This window comes from Trichogramma pretiosum, unplaced genomic scaffold (genome assembly GCF_000599845.2).
Source record: "Trichogramma pretiosum strain Unisexual culture from Peru unplaced genomic scaffold, Tpre_2.0 scaffold79, whole genome shotgun sequence".
In the NCBI taxonomy this organism is placed as follows: Eukaryota; Metazoa; Arthropoda; class Insecta; order Hymenoptera; family Trichogrammatidae; genus Trichogramma; species Trichogramma pretiosum.
In genome coordinates, this window is record NW_019641700.1 from 221152 (window position 1) to 234499 (window position 13348).

The 13348-nt window shown below is 44.0% G+C and overlaps 1 protein-coding gene across 1 annotated transcript in view; it reads left to right on the forward strand.

Moving 5' to 3' along the window:
• The first annotated feature begins 1700 nt into the window (after positions 1–1700).
• Positions 1701–13348, forward strand: part of LOC106657727 (calexcitin-2) — a 48852-nt gene continuing 37204 nt past the window's right edge. The window contains exon 1 of the mRNA XM_014379387.2: positions 1701–2328. The gene's annotated coding sequence lies outside the window, so the exon portion shown is untranslated. The remainder of the gene's footprint in view (positions 2329–13348) is intronic.

Genomic DNA, 13348 nt, shown 5'->3' on the forward strand with positions numbered 1-13348 from the left:
TACCTCACACGAGAAAAGTTTGCGGTTTGGGTATGGCTCTTTTTTCACCACCGACCATAGTCTTAACGCTATTAAATTTATTTGCAATAAAGTAATTAACCAAATAAACGGGTTGTCATCAGTTTGATAGTTCAAATTAGACCAAATAAAAATGAGAAATATTGTGGACAAAAGATGACAATCGTCAAGTTCTGATGACTGTTCTAAAACGACCTGTTGAATATTTTAAAATCATAAAGCTTTTTAGAAATTATAAAATCGACTGTAACTATTAATATGTTGAAGAATTGCACGAACACATTTATTTTTTTGACGCACCTCGTTTTTTCTTTTTTTATAATATAATTAGACACTTAGTTACAGTCATTATAGCTCTTATTTTTAAGTAATGTATACTGTATACACCTGAAGTCCAGTAAAAATTGAGCTAAACTGACAACGTTCGTCTTTCGTTAGAACGATAATAATGACAAACGTTTCACCAAGTATCGTTCACAAAAATATATGAAACAAGGTACATGTGTTGTTGTGATTGACTAATCGTCCAATTATACTTAAAACCCGTTTCTTCTTATTTTAGTGTTTCTCGAATTGCTTCAAACGCGCGTAATTTATGTGAAGTGAAATTGAGCGCTCGAGCTACCGGGCGAGTTTATAAACTTTTATCAATTTCATCCTACAAGGTCGTGTGGTGCATCGCTCGCTCATCATTCGAGCTTCGCCAAAAGTGTGTCCGCTTAGAGCTTTATAAGGCCATTTTGAACGACGCATCCGTCATTAAAATGCCTTTTACAGTGAGATCATATCAGATGCGTATAGTCGCGCGCGGCACGTTAAACATAAACGGGACAAACAAAAACCGCTCTAAAAGCTCTCCTACGTACGGTATCGTACGGGGTAACGTGTACTAGCGAGCTTTTTGCAATTGCGCGTGCAAGCGCAGTTATCGCGCGAAAGATTGAATTTGAGATTTACGAGAATTAATAATTAAAACTTTACTCGGACAATCGTGGATGGAAAAATATGTCCGCGTATGTATACACAGGCGCGTTATTACGCGTCGACGCAATTGCGGATATTTACATCGATAATATGCGTCAACGCGATACGACCAACCGCGCGACTATTGAAAACGTTTCGCGATTCGCGTAGTTCTATGGTTGCAGCGCCGTTGCGCTATGCACGGGGTGCGATAGCCTAGCGTGGATAGGCGCGTACGTCGAGTCGTGGCTGGCGCCTGCCGAGTTTGGCTGGGCCGAAGGATATTGAGAAAAACGAGCCGCTGCATGTACTCGATGCATCTATACAGGTATAGATGGCCTGCAACTGCCGGAGCTCTCTGTAGCGTGTGACCGAGCTATACAGTTGTTGTATTAGCAGTAGGGAGCTAACTGCTGCTGCTGCTGTACGTACAGTAGTAGTAGTGGTGGTAGTAGTAGCAGTAGCAGCAAAGAGGGAGAGAGAGGCTCATCCGCGTGGCTCTCTCTCTCTCTCTCTAGCAGGCGTGTGCTGTATAGCACAGCTGCAGAGCTACACTACACTAGCAGCTAGCTAGCCTGTGTATGCGACGAGAGCCAAGTTCTGCGCGAGCACAGGTGATAACGCTGCAGCAGAGCGGCGCGGTGTGCGCAGAACTGAGAGAGCGAGTGTGCCGAGGCCTTCCAGGGGGAGGTCTGCTGCTGCTGCTGCTGCTCTGTGAGAGCGACGCGCTGCTGCTGCTGCTGCTGATCCGCTGCTTGCGTATAAAGACTGCCTGGCACGGCGAGTCACGCGCATTTTGTGTTTCCCGCCCGTTACGCACGCACCGCGACCGCTCACCGACCGACCGACAACAACAACAGCCAAAATTTTCTGCCGCACACGGAGCTTTTTTTGAAATAAAGAAGAGCCGTGACACGGTCTAAAGTATATTAAAATAAAATATTTTGCCGATCGCTTGGTGTTTATTTGAAATTATCATCGCATACGTCCGTAGGCAAATTAACGCGAGCACGCGTCGAGTTTCGTACGAGCTGCTCAGAGCTTGCACATAGGCGCGCGCGAAACCGAGTCAGAGTTTGACCGACTGACCGCACGTACCCGAGAGCTTGCGATACGTATACGCGCGTCCAACACACGTATTCGTACCGGAGATCAGCAGCAGCACCTGGTGTACGGGCCATCAAGCCATATATACAGAGAGTAAAGAGTGCGCGGCGATATCGTATACCTTGCGTCCTCTACACGACCATTTGACTCGTGTCACGACAGATCTCGTGTCATCAAGACCACTCTCCGTCTCTCGCTCACTGTCCTCACCTGCGTGTGCTGCATCGCCGACACCAAGTAGTGAGTACATTTTTCACTCCAACTCAAAGACTTTTTTATACTCTTTTTATTTCTGCTGCAAAAGCTCTTGAAATTACCTTTTCCGATTCTATCTCTTGCTCTTCGTACGTGTCTGCGTACGCTTTTGCGTCTGTTTATATTTTTTGTTGTTGCGTGAGCGTGCGTGTGTATCCGTTGGAAATTGAGAATCGCAACGGGGCGACGACGACGACGACAGGTTACGCGAAATTTCGATCGATCTTCGTATCGGTCGAGCGAGTTTGAATGGAAAATTAGTTGCGCTCCTGTAACTCGCCCGTCAAAGTCGATTGTTCTCTGTCGATACACTTCCTTGACGCCGCCGCCGCCGCCTGCACTGCGGAGAGAGTTTAGGCGATGGATTCGATGAAGCAAACCACGAACTTATAGAAAGAATCTTTTACGTGTCTTGGTTTACGGGCTAAGTTTATATTCACCGGGCAGAAAGGTCACTTTCAACAAAGCTAAGAAAAAAATGCAGTAAAATATTTCAAACTTTGCTCGTTGGAGTAAAACGAATATAATGCTCTCGTGCGTAATAGCACTTTGTACGTATACTCTGACCGTACCATTGGGTCACATATAATTACTGCGCGCCTCGATTCACCTATGCTCCATAACGTACATAATGCGTATACTCGAATGTGCACGCGTATGTGAGTGCAGTGCAGCTCGTTTCGTTTCTGCGAAAGGAAAAAGAATACGTATGAAAAAAAAGGTTTACCTCGTTGCGCTCGTGTCGCCCGCATCGGCAACAGTTGGCCCATGGACGAGCGACGAGAAAAACAGCGTCGGAAAAATAAAAAGCCAGAGAAAAACAAGACCCGAGCGAATGGGCTGCCCTACGTAGCTGCTGCCTGAGCAACCCGCGTTTAATTACGCTCTCCGTTTACCGAAGGGGATGATCGCGCGCGCGCGCGAGCATCGGCACGGTAAATAAATATTATACGTGCCCAGCCGCGCGCGCCATGCGCTGCTGATACTACTACTGCTGATGCAAGGAAAATATAATGAAAGCAAAATAAACTCGAATGCTGCACAGACGTGTAGGCAAGCCTCTGTGCTGCAGAGTGCGGTCAGCAGCAGCAACAGCAGCAGCAGCGCATGGCGCGCGAGGGAAAATAATTCAATCGGAATCTTATTTCGCTGCAGAGCAGGGAGTAATTATTTCCCTCCGACGGCTCGCAAGTATTTTGTTTCGCGCGAGCCGAGCCTCAAAGGTGCTATTACTTTTATATGCAGCCGTGTGCAGCTACGCACTACTTTCGAGCCGAGCAATTTGTCACTTTTTTAAGATAATTTACCATCTCTTCTGTGAACATTTTTGAACCTCGTCGCAGCGCGAGAGAGGGATCAAAATGTCATTGGTTATAAGGTTTTTTTTGTGAGCGCGAAGGAGTACAGATGAAACAATTATTAAAATGACACAAGACTGTGCCAAAGTCATTCCGGTAAAATATGACATTTTTTATAATTACGAGAAAATTATTCGAAACAATTAACACGAAAAATTATTACGAAATTACGTTCTAAAAATATTCATGTTTAATTATTACTCGTGCGTTAGAATGATATTTGCGTCTTGCCTGGGCTCCAGCTTGAAAAGTTGAGCTTGAATTACAGAATCAGCAATTAGCCTTTTCCAACTTTATGGTGGCTTTGTGCAATTTAAATATTTTCTTTGTAGCTAAGAACGAACAAAAAAAAAAAGTATCCTTCGCACGAATGCCAAGGTTTTAGGCCGCGGGATCGATTCGGCGCGGGCCTCATCGCGTACGCTCGTGCGGAAATTCCATTTTCTCCCCGAGTAAGAAGAAAATATCATCTATTTCTCACCGAACAATTTCGCCGAAGATAAATAGCCGCGGCTCTGAAATTTGCCGAAATCGTCCGCAGTATAACGTAAAGATAGATAGATCTACGCAGATATTATAATACTTTTTCCACTTGCTTGGGACGCTTTACTACTCTCTGCAGCAGTACGTCTGTCTCTCTTTGAGCCCGCGAGCGGCGCGTGAGCGCGCGTATAATAAACGTATATATAGCGAAAAGCTCTTTTCAATGGATCTCGTTAACCCGGAAATACGTAATTCAACCTGCGCATTCACCCTCTGTGTCTGTCTCTTTTTCTATGAATGTATGTGTGTATGTGTGTCTGTGTGTATAAACTGGAGCGCGTCCGCCTGTACGTGTGTCTGTCCGTGTGTGTATTAAAGTTGGGAAGAATACGCGCGTCACGATATAAAACGAAAGAGTGCGAGAATAAAAAAAAGCGGCGCTATTATATGAATGGCCATCTTGAATGCTTGAATTGGTCTCTGTCACACGTACTCAAGGCCCCCCGATCCGAGGCTCTTTACACACATGCAGAGAGACACAAACACACTGCAGACACACGGACGTAGTAGAGTTACCGCTCGGAGCATAAAGCTAAGGAATAAAAAGAGCTCGCTTCATAGGACGCGCTCACTTGATCTCCGAGTAATTGTCGGACTCGCTGCTGTGCCGCACGAGCTATATAGCAACTACGCTACTATCTGCGCGCTCTATCGCAATTCGAGAGCTCGTAGTCGCGCGCGTCGTTTCTCTTCTGCGCTCCATGTGTCACGCGTGTACGTACCTACACCTAACTATAGGTCAATTATTTGGTTTGGAAAGGTACCACCGTCGCACCGCTTGTTTTTTTCTCTCTCTCTTTCTCTCTCTATCGATGATCGATTGCGCGTCTTTAATCCGCCCCCGATCACACTTGTATGTGCGTTGTTCCCCAGAGGGGGGCCGCTGATAGTAATATTACGAATATAATCAGCTAAAAATGGCCCCGAAACAAGCAGAGTCTATATCGCACCTCGAGGCTATAACGTAATATAGCTTCGCACGAATCGCATAAATTAAGACGCGCTCCGCAATGTGTACACATGCACACATAGGCATGCTTTACTTTCGATAATTTCTCCGGTACACGGAGGATTTTCGTTCGGCGAGGGGGAGGGCAAAGTTTCGGTTTTATGCATATACATTGGGTTCGCAGGTAGTATTAACTTACAGCGGCAATGTGCGCGACGATTCAGACAAGCATGCGTGCTATACGTGAACTTTACGAGCGAAGAAAGCGCAAAGTTTCTTAGCAACAATTTTGCAGCGATTTTCATCTATTCATTTGCATTTTAGGGGAAAATTTCGCTCGCGCGCGTGGCGATAATAGCGCGCGATATTGTAAGTCTGCCGAGTTGACATGGAAATGTAATAAAACGCGGGCACCCCGCGCGAGCTTGCGTATGTCTCTTTGTGCGTAAATGTAATCCTTCGAATATTTCGCATCGACTCTCCCGCGAGCTATTGCTGCTTCTGCTGCCGCTGCTGCGCAAAAATATTCGCGCGTTTAATTCCGAGGCTCGCAACTTCGGGAAAATCCTGAAAAATCGATGCCTCGCTTGTAAACGTCGATGTAAACACGATTTCGGTCGAATTGGCACGCGTGCATACGCATATTCTTTACGGTCAAAGTCTCAATTTTCCCCGCAGTGGAGGAAAATAAAAATAAAAGGTATATAGTAAATAAACAAAAGTTTGAGCTCCATTGTGCCGAGCTTCTCTAACGAAGCGAATATTTTTGCATACACAGCAGCAGCATATGCATTTCTTTCAATTTTTTCCTCTCCCACGCGATACCGTTCTCCGGTTACTTATATATCCATAGAGAAAAAGCTCGGAAACGCGAATTGACGGGTGCGAATCATGACGTGCGTAAATATATGTGGACGCGTAAAAGCTCTCTGCGACCTGCGGAGTCGCACCATATTTATAATCGCGAATTTATACATAAAGCCAATTTAGCCTCTCTCTTTCACATGTATTAAACGCGAGCTTGCAGCAGCTCGTGCGCGCCAGGGGTATGAAAATAATTTCAAAAGACGTTTATCTAAGATTAGCATATATACGACTGTATTTCGGAATAGTACGCAGAGTAGCAGGTATATTATGAGAGCGTATATGTACGTGGTGCAGCGGTCTATGACGAATTTTAATTGACTCTCTCTCTCTAAGAAACGCATCATCTAGCCCCTTCGCATCAAATTTACTCGTATGTTCCTTGCAAGCTCGAGTCGAATCGATAATCGTAATCAGCTACCAATAATTTGCAATTAATTCGGCTCGGGACATCTCGCTATACTGCGAGAATATGAAAAATTGCGCGAGTAAGGTCACGTGCAGTACTACTATACGAGTCGCGTGTTACCTGATCAAATGTTCGCTGCTGCTGGTGCTGCTTGAAAAGCCAAACTAAACAAATATAAGCGTATTTGAAACATATATATACGTAAAGAGACGATGACTTGACGTGTACACGTGTGCTCGTCTATATAGTACTAATACGGAACGCTGCCGAATGCTCGACTTTGCGAGCATATAATTAAGCTCCCGTGCGTAGGCAGGGTTCGCGCGAGGCAAGAAGCTCTGCAGCAGTCGCGCGTAAACATACACGCGATCGAGATTATGCGCAAATGATGATATATATACATTTCGATAGGAGAAGGAAGAGAGAGAAAAATCGTTAGAAATAGCACCAGAGATTTAATTTTTGTTTATTCGTACAGAAATTCGCAACGCGCGCTAAGTTTTAATACTCGTGCACGTGGCAAAAATATCTCGATCGCACACGCGTGTTTATTGGCTTTCGATACATGAATTTATACTTCATCCTCATTTTTTCTTCTCTCTCGAACTCTTTCTCCCTCTCTCTTCTACGGCCGACGAGCGTAACTAAACATCGTCCACGGTTTATAACGGCGAAAGGAATATACACAACGATCGATATAATATAGAGGCGATCCGCTATTACGGGATTTTAAGTTATTATACACATAAAGGGGGCCGCCACAATATCACACTCGCTAGCGCGTGAGCACCCCACACCGCAGAGCTTATATTTAATTATGAACTTTACCTCGGAGTAATGAAATTTCGTTATTATTATTTTTTCACGTGCGAGCTTTGCGCGAGAACGTCTGAAAAAGACAGCAACGGCATGGCACGAGCGCAGAGACCATGCGGATAGGCGTGAGAGGCAGCAGCAGCAGCAGCAGCAGCAATGTAGCAGCTCGGTGCGCCGAGCAATATTTTATTGTTACACTTTTGTTTTTGCAGATGTGCAGTAGCAGTAGCAGCAACCATTACGCTCCTTTGAATATACGTATTTTTATTTTTGCAAAATGCATATTTGCGTATACACGCGCACGGGCACGCTGCGACGTGGATTGAAAAACCAAAAAGAAATAAAACGGTATAAATAAAATGAAAGGATAAGAAAATAGAAAAAAAAAACGAAGGATAGGAAAAAATCCTGTGCGTGTGTTTGTAGGTAGGTACGTACGCGTACCTACCTGTACGCGAGATAAGCGGCTCGTTTATTCTCGCAAACTGCATCAGCTTTGCGCTGGCATGTATAAAAATCTTGCGGTAGCTCTTTCTTCTCTCTTTCTCGTACGCACACAGACACAGGACACACATACTTGCATACCCTTCTTTTGCATTTAAACGCTCGGCGAGTATGTATATACATGCGGAACGTGGCGTATAATGCATATACGTGTATCCTTTTGTGCTTCTCTCTTTGCTGTTCTCTCTAGATTGACGAGAGCTGGAGCTTGCCCAGCCACGATGGCATATCGTCGCAACGCCGCCTGCATCGGTATATACATATATAGACTTTCTTTCACTTCGGTTGGCTCTTTAATCATCGCTATGCAACAGCAGCGGCAGCAGTAGCTCGGTCGTCATATCGTAGGTGTCGTAACGGCCTTGCGCGCGAAAATTACCATCTTCTGTATATATTTTTCTTTTTGTTGCCTCTCTCAGCCACGCGCGCTTGCCACAATTTTAACGCGCTACGATGCGAGAACACGTTTACGTACAATATCGATTTCCTTAACCGCGGCGACTGTCCATTTTGTAGTTGTTTCCGTGCGCATACGTGTTACGATATAGCTTTTACACGTACGTCGTTAAGTGCTTCTTCGCAGGTAAACGTGCATGTTTATATACGCAGCATCAGCTGAGGAAAAAGAGACATTGCTCGTGGATCCGATGCTCGAAGCATTTTTTTATCGCAAAGGCGCGCGCATACATCATACCTCGTGCCGTGTATTATTGTACACTACAGGAGCGATATGCTGCTGCTCGGGACATTGCATGCGAGTTTATAGCGCGGGGAATTTTACGAGATGCCACTTTTTCTCTCCTTCGCATTGTGCCACGCGATGATCGCCGCCGCCGCCGCCGTGTGACTAAGAAGATGCGCGATATTGGCTATTTCGTTTTGTCACTCTCCGTATACGTATTATGGGCAGCTTGCAGCGAGTCCTTCTGCGCGCGTGCTTTCGAGCTTTCGAGAAAGAGCGAGCTAGCACTTTGCTCGTTCGCATAATTTGCGCCGAAAATTTTTGAAAAAATGTCGCGCATCGACGCTCGTTTTTCCGCTACGTTTAATTGAATCGTAAAATACACATCGAATAAGCTGTAGCCTTATATCGTCGAATGGAGCCCTATAGATATACGTATCCTACGTATACATGGAAAATTACGCGCTCTCGAGGTGGCGGCGGCGGTTATGCTTCGTGTCGCATGATTTTATCGGGGTCTCTCTGCAGCGCAAGCAAAAATAAATGCTAGGTAATTGCGCTCGCTGTACTGCACACACATACGCGATTTTTTCGCGCAGTATTTTTCGTTTTTCAATGTGTGTATATTGCTGCCGCACGCGCGCGAGTAGTCGTTTCGCGTGCACACAAACACACACACACACACACACACATACACGCGTAAAATATAACGACAGTGGCGGCACAAAGTTCAAAACGATTTTATAATTTGATTTTCATTAGTTCGTATAGGCAGCGTGTGTGTGTGCGTATGCGCGTGCGAGGCTGTTTTATCTAATTTGGGAACTGTACGCATGTTCGGAGCTCTAGGCGCTCGCTCACTCATACACGTACTGCGTACACACACACACACACACACAAACACATCGTTGGAGCTATAACATTTTTACTATACACATTGAGATGCAAAAGTTTTCGCTTTTGTACACACATATATAAAGCAGAGCGCGCGGCGGTGCTTGTAGCGACGCGTTTGCCCTGCACATGCTATATGCAGCCACTTGTGTATTATACTCGGACTTTCTCTCTCTTGATAAAGTTAGTAGAACTATAATGAGCGAACGCAAACGTACAGAGCTCGAGCAAGCGCAAGTATTATTATATATATTATACGTGGGCAACTCGAAGCGAGTCTCGATGCGATATTGCTCGAGAGTGCACTGCAGTGCAGCCTCTCTTTTGCGAGCTGCTGAAAAAACAAAAGAAAAACGAGCCGATTTCAATTATCGCGAACGAGCCTCGAGTTTAAATTTCGCTTGCATCGATGAATCAGGCTGGTGATCGTAATATGCACGCGTAACAAATGCTGCGCATACGGGAAACGTCGATCCGGTGCACCTTAGAGACCTTGGAAAATTTTCAACCCTACTTCGCGCGCTGTACTGTAGTAAAGAGAGTAAATTTAAAGCGAATTCGATACAAAATAAAATAATTATGAAACAAACTAGCAGAAATGAATGTATAAAGTATTGATTTATATTTTAAGGTACGACTGCACGAAATGCATAGCGGAAAAGTGGGGGAGAGGGGAGGGGGTGGCAATGCATAGAGATGGAATTACATACATTTTTTTAAAGGCAAATATAACCAAGATCAGTTTTATTCTATACTTGAACTTAAATAATTTTATTAAAAATTAATGTTTTACAAAAGATTTATTTTTTGCGTTAATTTCCTTAAAAATTTGTAGAAATTCAATGATGAATTAATAAAGACCAATTCGGTAGTGGACGTTATACCCTTTAAATTGATACCTGCGCAAGTCAGGCCTGAATGTAGGATCAATTATAGATGTTAGAATCAGGTATAGATCATCATTCAAAAGGTAAGAAATTGATATAAACTCAATGATGGTTAATGCCATTCTCTACCACTAGATGTCGAGTACCTTGATCTGTCAATCTGCAAGTGGCAAAGTTGAAATAATTGTATATAGTCGAAATTGCAATAAGTTAAAGACATAAATTTTTCCATAATTCAAATTCAACATAATTATTTTTTAACAATTTAACAATGTTTAAAATTGCCGGATAAGGCAGCGTGTAATTATAATTTTATACATATAAAATGTATGAGGCTAGTCAAAACATAGGTGCCTAAAACAAGCCATCAAAACTGTATATTCTACTGCAGGTACCGTGATGCGCACGCGCTCTGCTAGTATCTCCAGAAATCCAAATAAATAAACTCTATAAAAGTAAAAGTAAAGTTAAAGTCCACGTATGTCCTGTAATATTTCTTCGAGTAATTTTCATGAAAATCCAAATTCATACTTTTCTGAAATTACTATCTTTACTGCAGCAGCATATTTCTAAACGCCAGCTCTACCTTTGCATAATTATGATAATGTAAAAAGCAAAGATCTCGCTATTCTTTTATAAAAATTTACAAAAATATCTTTGGCGAAGAAATAAATAACGTGTAATAGAATTGAACAATATTCTCATTACTTTTATGGCTATGATTCATTAGCAAACTAAGCTTTACAGGTGTATTTACGAGGTCATTTATAGTATCGGCAAAACGTACATCTATACAAGTGTATACACGTATACACAGACTTTTGTTTTTATCAAAATAATTGCCTTTGAGATATTCACCAAAGTCTTAGCGAAGAGAAAAGCCAGGGTATTATACGGGCGCACAGGCACGGTATAAAATATTTCTGCAAATCTTTCAAAGGGAGCCACGCGCGCGCACCTTTATTAATAACGCGTGCGCCGCCTCGTGTATACGCGCAGAAATTATAAACCGCGTAAGCTCGGCTAATTAGACGAATCTCTCTCTTTCTCTCTCTTTCAAGGCGAATTTCCAAGACATTTTTGCGTAAATGTTAACCCGTGGCGTCGTGGCATACAGCGGAGTCAATGGGAGGATCGGATATGCACTTTAACGTCGCGGTTTTAATTGACTCGGTGGCGCTCGATAGCTTTTAACGTGGGAATTTCGGGCCGGTATATACGACGTGTTCATCGCGTCGATCGCACAAAGCGCATCCTCGAGGATCTTAACTCCGTGCAGGTAACGATCGTAATTTGGTCGTTTGAAGCTAGCTCTAGCGTATACAGCAGCCGCATTCGATGGCTCGATCGCTATACTCCCCCGGCTTAATAATATGATTCCAGCTCTTGTGAGCGTCGTCGTTAGTTGAAACACACTCTTTCGCCTACAAATTCATACGCGCCCATAAGTTAACCGTGCTAATCCCCGCGCGCGTACGGATAAGCGCGAGCTGCGGCCGATGAAATCCCGTTGACTTAAGCCGGCCCAAACGACGGTGACTGGTGGTGTGCTGTACGTGTAAAGTATATAGTATAGGAAATCTTGGCGGTGTCGGTAGCAGACGTAGCGGGCCGCGCCTCTTCGTCGTGCGCCGCGAAATTAATTGGTCGAGTAACTCACTCAGCAGCTTCTCCTTCTCTCTCTTTTCCTGTAATATGCAGATCGAGTTTCGTTGCCACTACATACAGAGAGACGCAGAGAGAGAGAGAGAGAGAGAGAGAGAGAGAAAGTGAGCGAGAGAGCTTAAAACTCGACTGTGCAGTATAGGTGTTTCAGTTTGAATTGTTATGTTAATGTTTCATGTTTTTTATTATAATAAATTTTAATTTTCAATCTAGGTTTGCCAATTTTTTCATTCTGCTAAATTTTCTCACCGTTAATAAATTAATCTTCGAGCCTCTTCGAACTACTTATGCCGTGCCCTGCCGGGAAGTCATTATTATTCGTTTTGGTGCATTAGTGCAAGGGCGAGTATGTTGTCGCTTATTAAACTATAGGAGTTTTAAGTGAAAGCTCGCCGCCGCGCTTTGACATTTGCACAATTTGGATGTCTTCGAAAGGGATTAATATTCGCAAACTTCTGCGAAGGTAGAGCGTACGCATTATTTTAGCTTGGCCAACTCGGCAAGTAAAATAATGCAGCCATATGCATGAAAATAAGTCTAAAAGGGGCATATGGTACGCAGTTGCATCAGGGATAATTTCGGTCAATGATGCGACAAAGAGAGCTCGAAGATTGAATATTTAAATATGTTATGTTCGAATTAATGCAAAAGAAAAGAAGAATCGAGCGACGAAAATCTCCATGGCAACGAGAGGCGAGAGCGGTGCTGGTGACTAGGCCGGGCCAGACTTGATCGGTTGGAGCTTCACGAAAGACGCTTGAATAATTAAATAAAAAATCTCTTCACGAAACTATTGAGTTTTTGGTTTCATTTGATACAATTTTGGTGCCGAAACCCGCGCGAAATTAACGCCGGAAATTTCGTTAGTTTCAAGTTAATCAATATTTTTAAAATATTTTTCGTGAGTCGATATGGCTCCCCGCAAAAGCTCTCGTAAGACGCAATCGTCAAAGGACGCTGAACAACCTCCTGCGAAACGGGCAAAGAAAAATCCAACAACGGTTCCTGTGTCAAAAAAAGGTCCTGCCGTTCCTCCTGAGGGAGCTCCGGGACAACTTTCGCTACCCTCCGCGTCGAATCCAAATGAGGTTATGAGCAACGCCACACCGCCTCCGCCAAGGGGACAAGAAAACGATGTCATTGAATCTGTCGTCCCTACGCATCCATCTGGGCAAGCCAATTCGGTTCAACTTCCTGGGGATGGTTTCAACGAGCAAGGTCAAGGTCAACAGCCATCGGTCCCGCGAATTCTGTCCATCGAAGATGATTTCATCGTCCGTTCCCAAGCCAATCAATGGAGCAACAGCACGACATTACCACCAGGAAATAATATTCATGTCAATGAGGGTGACGTTACAATGCGTTTAATAAATGCCTTAGAAGTGAGCTCGCTACGTAATGCGTCGGTATGCGAATCAAATTCACGTATGCTAA